This window comes from Mus pahari, chromosome X (assembly GCF_900095145.1).
Source record: "Mus pahari chromosome X, PAHARI_EIJ_v1.1, whole genome shotgun sequence".
Classification (NCBI taxonomy): domain Eukaryota; kingdom Metazoa; phylum Chordata; class Mammalia; order Rodentia; family Muridae; genus Mus; species Mus pahari.
The window spans coordinates 62,442,947-62,450,113 of record NC_034613.1 but is presented as its reverse complement, the minus strand read 5'-3'; positions in this window follow the sequence as shown (position 1 = coordinate 62,450,113).

The following is a 7,167-nucleotide window of genomic DNA, read 5'->3' as shown; positions in this document are numbered from 1 at the left end:
AAAGCAAAAAAAAAAAAAAAAAAAAAAAAAAAAAAGCTATCAGCATTTTGTTAGGTAAAACCACAAACTTATTGTTGCTGATGATGGAAATTCATGTGTACAAAGAAAGCTTTGAATTGATGTCACAAAGCCAGGCAGGTAGAAGAGGGACCACACCACACTCTGTTCTCTAAGATGCTGATGGTGAGCCGGGTGGTGGTGGAGCATGCCTTTAATCCCACCACTTGGGAGGCAGAGGCAGGTGGATTTCTGAGTTCGAGGCCAGCATGGTCTACAAAGTGAATTCCAGGACAACCAGGGCTACACAGAGAAACCCTGTCTCGAAAAAAAACCAAAAAAAAAAAGTTGCTGTAGTCATGGTGTCTCTTCACATCAATAGAAACTGTAAGACACTGTTTCTGTTTTTGTCAACTTGACACAAGCCATAGTTCTTTGTGAAGGAACCACAGTTGAAAAAATGCCTCCAAAGATGAAACTTTGCTGATAGCTGGTCCATCAATGAGTATGACCCTGAGACACAGGCATATTCCTAGAAACTGTGAAGTCAGAAGCATCTGGAAATATTCCTAAAAAGTTAGCCAACCCAATTGGTTGCCTCTGAAATATCAGTTTTTCTGCCCAAGGAAGACAGCCACTTAATGAAGACTGGACTGAGGTTACCTCAAGAAGGATGCTGTAGAACCCCTGGTACTTGCACTATAGCTCACAGATGGAGGGAAACTCCTTTTGGTCAAGAAAATAACATTTCTCACCTGGGAAAAAAAGTAACTATCATTCCAGCTAGCCTGGGTCAATCACCTACCTAAGTACCACCACCTCTAGGGAGGCAGGCTCACCTTAAGCCATGCTATAAAATTAGGTGGCATAGAATCCTTTAATGAAATGCTGTTCTTTTCCTTCCCAGAATTCCTAGCCCTAGAAAATAGATTATTGGGTCTTGGTAAAATAATAATTAAATACTTTTATATATATTTCCTTCTAAGCATACCTTCCATTACTTCCCCCAAGTTTTTGGGAGTCTTTACAGGTTTCTTTTCTTTTTGCTCTTTTTCCTCTTTTCTTTTCTTTTCTTCTCTTTTTTTAAAACAGGTTTTTTGTAGACCAGGTTGACTTTGAACTCTGAGATCTGCCTGCCTCTGTCTCCTGAGTGCTGGGATTCAAGGAATGCACCACCACTGCCTGGTTTTGTGTGTGTACACCAAACTTTTCCATAGCTGTCTTGCCATTTTACATTTCCACTAACAATGGGAATGAAGTCAAACCCTTATTCTTTTAAACTGTTAATGCCTCCCTTCCCACCATGTGGCTGTTTTCTTACTATGTGTCTGACCTCCATGCCAGCGTAAATAGCTTGGCTTTTTTCCTCTTCTCTCTTCCATTCTCCTCCTTGTAGTAGCAGAGATTTACATCTTTTTGGTTTCAGGGGACAGGGATTCTCTGTGTAGGCTTGGCTGCCCTGGAACTAGCCCTGTAGACCAGGCTGTCCTTGAACTCAGAGATCTTCCTGCCCATGCTTCCTGAGTACTGGGATTAAAGGTGTGTGCCACCACAGCCCAGCTGAAATTTATATCTTGCTTGTGCTGTTGCAGGATATTTGATCATACTATGAACACTGAAATTGTATTATTTACCAAAAAAAAGTTGTTTCTAGTTGTGGTGTTGGTCAACCCTTAACATACACCTTTAATCCCTCTGCTTGGAACACAGACAAGTCCTTAGTACACACCTTTAATCCCAAACAATGAAGGTAGTTTACAGAAAGAAGCACTCAGCTTGCAGACAGGAGCCTGATACAGCTGACTCCTGAGAGGCTCTGCCAGATCCTGACCAATACAGAGGTAGCTGCTAACAGCCAACCACAGGACTGAGCACAGGGTCCCCAATGGAGGAGCTAGGGGAAGGACTGAAGGAGCTGAAGGGGCCTTATCTGGTATCAGTGGGATGGGAGACCCTTGGTCCAGTGAAGGATTGATGCCCCCAGTGTAGAGGAATGCCAGGGTGGGGAGGCAGGAGTGGGAAGGTGGGTGCAGGAGCACCCTCATAGAAAGAAGCAGGGTAAGGAGGGGTGGGATAGGGGGTTTGCAGGGGGGAAACTGGGGAAGGGGATAACATTTGAAATGTAAATAAAGAAAATATCTAATTTTTAAAAAAAGCACTCATGTTTGAAAATGAAGTCTAATTGAGTTGCAAGCAATGTGATGAATCAGAGATTTGACAGAATAGGATCCGCCCAACTCTCATGGGAAGAGAGAAGAAAGGGAAGCTACTTAAGAGAGCAGCACAGGAAGAAAGAGGCAGTTTTTACTAGGAGAGACAGGTTACAGAGAGGAAACAAGCTAGGTACAACCCAGGTGAAAATAGAATGAGCCAAAAAATGAATAAGGAGACAGAAAATTAAAACATATTGCTAAAGTTAGTATGAGGCCAAGCAGAGCTATTCAGGAGAGGCTATGAGAAAGAAGCCAGACTGAATCAGTCAGATTTTGAGTCAGAACAGCTGAGTTGATCCAGCCAGCCAAAGCTCAGTAAGAACAAGAAAGGATGAGCTTATTTAGCCATAAGTCTCAGAGGCTGAAAACATTCTAGGCCTAGATAAGATTGTACGGAGGCTAGAAGCTTCCAGGACTAGGCCTAGGTTAGCAGAAAGAGCAGTAAGCCTTGAAAGGACAATTAAATTGGGTGAATCAAAGATACTTTTACAACACTAAAAGTCTCAAGAAAGGGACATAGATTTTCCCTGTATTAAAGGTATTCCAAGCTGGGCGTGGTGGCACACGCCTTTAATCCCAGCACTTGGCAGGCAGAGGCAGGCAGATTTCTGAGTCCAAGGCCAGCCTGGTCTACAGTGTGAGTTCCAGGTCAGCCAGGACTACACAGAGAAACTCTGTCTCGAAAAATCAGAAAGAAAGAAAGAAAGAAAGAAAGAAAGAAAGAAAGAAAGAAAGAAAGAAAGAAAGAAAGAAAGAAAGAAAGAAAGAAAAGTATTCTAGAGCTGGCGAGATGGCTCAATGGTTAAGAGCAGTGACTACTCTTTCAGAGGACCTGGGTTCAATTTCCAGCAACCACATGGCAGCTCACAATCATCTGTAACTCTAGTTGGAAAAAATTCAATACCTTCACACAGACACACATGAAGACAAAACACCAATGTACATAAAATAGCTAAATGAAAAAGGTATTCCAGAAAATTCATGGTTGCTAGAGGCTGCCAGCATGCTAATTTCACAATAGTTTTTGTTTATACCCAGGACAAAATCCAGCACATTGCACATGCTAGGCAGGTAGGCTCTGTAAGCCACACTCCAGCCTAACATGCTATTTTTGTTAAAATTTGAAAGTAAGTCAAGTATGGTGGGGCATGCCCGTAATCCTGGCACTTAGAAGGTAAAAAACAGAAGGCACCGGAGTTTAAGGCCATCCTCAGCTATATATGAACCCAAAGCACTGCATAATACCATGTATTCAACAAAATACATAATAAATAAATGAAGGGAAAATAATCAGTCTTGTTGAAATACTTTAATGTAGGGAAAATAATTCCCCATTGTGCTGGTTGGTCTTTGTAAATGTGACAGAAACTGGAGTCTCCTAGGAATAGAGAACTTCAGTTGAGGAATTGTCTTTGTGAGGCATTCTTTTTCTTTTTTGGGGTGTGGTGGTGGTGGTGGTGGTGTTTTTGGAGACAGGGTTTTTCTGTATAGCCTTAGCTGTACTAGAACTTGTTCTGTAGACTAGGCTGGCCTCAAACTTAAGAGATTCACCTACCTCTGCCTGCAGAGTACTAGGATTAAAGTCCTGAGCTACCACTGCCCGGCTTAATTTTAATTTGCCTTATAAGTTTTGTTTGTTTGTTCAAGACAGGGTTTCTCTGAGTAGACCTAGCTGTCCTAGAACTTGATTTGTAAATCATGCTGGTCATGAACTCACAGAGTTTCTACCTCCCTGGTGCTGGTATTAAAGGTGTGTATCATCATTGTCTGGCCGTGAGGCATTTTAATTGTTGTTTAATGAGAAGAAGCCTAGGCCACTGTGGGCAGTGCCTTCCCTAGGCAGGTGATCCTGAGAGGTATAAGAAAGATAGCTGACTCTGAGCCTGGGAACAGTAGCTTTCTTCAATGACTCCTGCCTCTGCTCTATCAAGCTCCTATCCTGACTTCCTTCAATGGTGGATTGTGTTGAAGACTTGTAGGTCAATAGGTCTTTGATACTTGGAAAAGTCCAGTAGCAGTTAGCCCAAAGACAATGTTATCACTATCCCTGCATCAAAGACCTATTAGAATCACATCTATAGAGATAAAGAGTGGCAGAGAAAAACAGCAAAACTGGGTGAGGCAATTTTGAGTACTAATTCTAGTACTCAAAGAATCAAAGGCAGAAAAGATTACCCTGGGTAATCAGCCTGGACTACATAGAGAGAAGACTGTCCAAAAATGAAGGTTATATAATTAGCAGACAGCTAGAAAGCAGGCACTTTTACATAGGAATTCAGGAGACCAACTTTATGTCATGGGATTCACCTTAGGAAACAAGTTCCATTTGGTTCGTTCTGGATGATGATGAACTAGCCTACCTCTATCTTAGGCTTGAAAGCCATCTTATTATTTTTTAAAATTTATTTATTTATTTTATGTATATAAGTACACTATAGCTGTACAGATGGTTGTGAGCCTTCATGTGGTTGTTGGGAATTGAATTTAGGACCTCTACTCGCTCTGGTCAGCCCTACTTGCTCAATCCCTGCTTGCTCTGGCCCAAAGATTATTAGTATAAATAAGTACAGTGTTGCTGTCTTCAGACACACCAGAAGAGGGTGTCAGATCTCATTACAGGTGGTTGTGAGCCACCATGTGGTTGCTGGGATTTGAAATCAGGACCTTTAGGCAGAACTCTTACCCTCTGAGCCATCTTGCCAGCCCAAAAGCCATCTTATGGTAAAGACAAACTGCTGCAAGTTTGCTGCAGCTGTGCAGGGTTGAATGTTTCTCTGTGTCCTGCTCTGAGCTCTGCTGTTGGGTGCTGTGAGGGNACCTCAGGGAAGCTCTGAAATCAAGACATGGATTTCCAGCTCACAGAACCCTTAGGACACAGGAACCTAGGAGCAGCCTGGGACAGGATCATTTCAGTTTCTGTCTGCACCCTGGAACTGATCCTGTGCTACAGCTCTCCATACCCAAATTCCTCCCAGAGAGAACTGGTCTCCCAGGAGTACTAACCCACAGATTGCAGGAGGGATAAGCCACAGTTGGAGATAGCAAGAACAGCTAACACCAGAGATAACCAGATGGCGAGAGGCAAGGGCAAGAACATAAGCAACAGAAATCAAGGCTACTTGGGATCATCAGAACCCAGTTCTCCCACCACAGCAAGCCCTGGATACTCCAACACAAAGGAAAAGCAAGACTCTGATTTAAAATCACATCTCGTGATGATGACAGAGGACTTTAAGAAGGACATAAATAACTCCCTTAAGGAAATACAGGAGAACACAACCAAATAGGTGAAGGAATTGAACAAAACCATCCAGGACCTAAAAATGGAAATAGAAACAATAAAGAAATCACAAAGGGAGACAACACTGGAGATAGGAAACCTAGAAAGAGATCAGGAGTCATAAATGCATCACCAACAAAATACAAGGGATAGAAGAGAGAATCTCAGGTGCAGAAGATACCATATAAAACATTGACACGGGCTGGTGAGATGGCTCAGTGGGTAAGAGCACCCGACTGCTCTTCTAAAGGTCCGGAGTTCAAATCCCAGCAACCACATGGTGGCTCATAANCANCCNTAACAAGATCTGACNCCCTCTTNTGGAGTNTCTGAAGACAGCTACAGTGTACTTACATATAATAAATAAACAAATCTTTAAAAAAAAAAAACATTGACACAACAGTCAAAGAAAATGTAAAAAGATCCTAACCCAAAACATACAGGAAATCCAGGACACAATGAGAAGACCAAACCTAAGGACAATAGATATAGAAGAGAGTGAAGATTCCCAACTTAAAGGGACAGTAAATATCTTCAACAAAATTATAGAAGAAAACTTCCCTAACCTAAAGAAAGAAAGGGAAAAAGATCAAGTAACATATAAAGGCAGACCTATCAGAATTACACCAGACTTCTCACCAGAGACTATGAAAGCCAGAAGATCCTGGACAGATGTGATACAGACCCTAAGAGAACACAAATGCCAGCCCAGACTATACTATACCCAGCTAAACTCTCAATTACCATAGATGGAGAAACCAAAGTATTCCATGACAAAACCAAATTTACACAATATCTTTCCACAAATCCAGCCTTACAAAGGATAATAGAAGGAAATTGCCAACAAAAGGAGGGAAACTATACCCTAGAAAAAAAGCAAGAAAGTAATCTTTTTTCAACAAACTCAAAATAAGATAGCCACACAAACATAAAAATAACATAAAAAAATAACAGGAAGCAACAATCACTATTCTTTAATATCTCTTAACATCAATGGACTCAATTCCCCAATAAAGAGACATAGACTAACAGACTGGATATGTAAACAGGACCCAGCATTTTGCTGCATACAGGAAATGTACCTCAGTGTCAAAGACAGACATTACCTCAGAGTAATGGGCTGGAAAGCAATTTTGCAAGCAAATGGTCCCAAGAAACAGGCTGGAGTAGTCATTCTAATATCAGATAAAATTGACTTTCAACCAAATGTTAGCAAAAAGGATAAGGAAGGACACTTCATATTCATCAAAGGAAAAATCTGCCAAGAAGAACTCTCAATTCTGAACATCTATGCTCCAAATGCAAGGGCACCCACATTCATAAGAGAAACTTTACTAAAGCTCAAAGCACACATCGCACCTCACACAATAATAGTGGGAGACTTCAACACCCTACTCTCATCAAAGGACAGATCATGGAAACACACACAAAAAAAAAAAAAAAAACAGAGACACGTTGAAACTAACAGAAGTTATGGACCAAATGGATTTATTAGATATCTATAGAACATTTCATCCTAAAACAAAATAATGTACCATTTTCTCAGCACCTCATGGTTAATTTCTCCAAAAATTAACCATATAATTGCTCACAAAACAGGCCTCAACAGATACAAGAAGACTGAAATAATCCCATGCATCCTATCAGATCACCAAGGACTAAGGCTGATCTTTAATA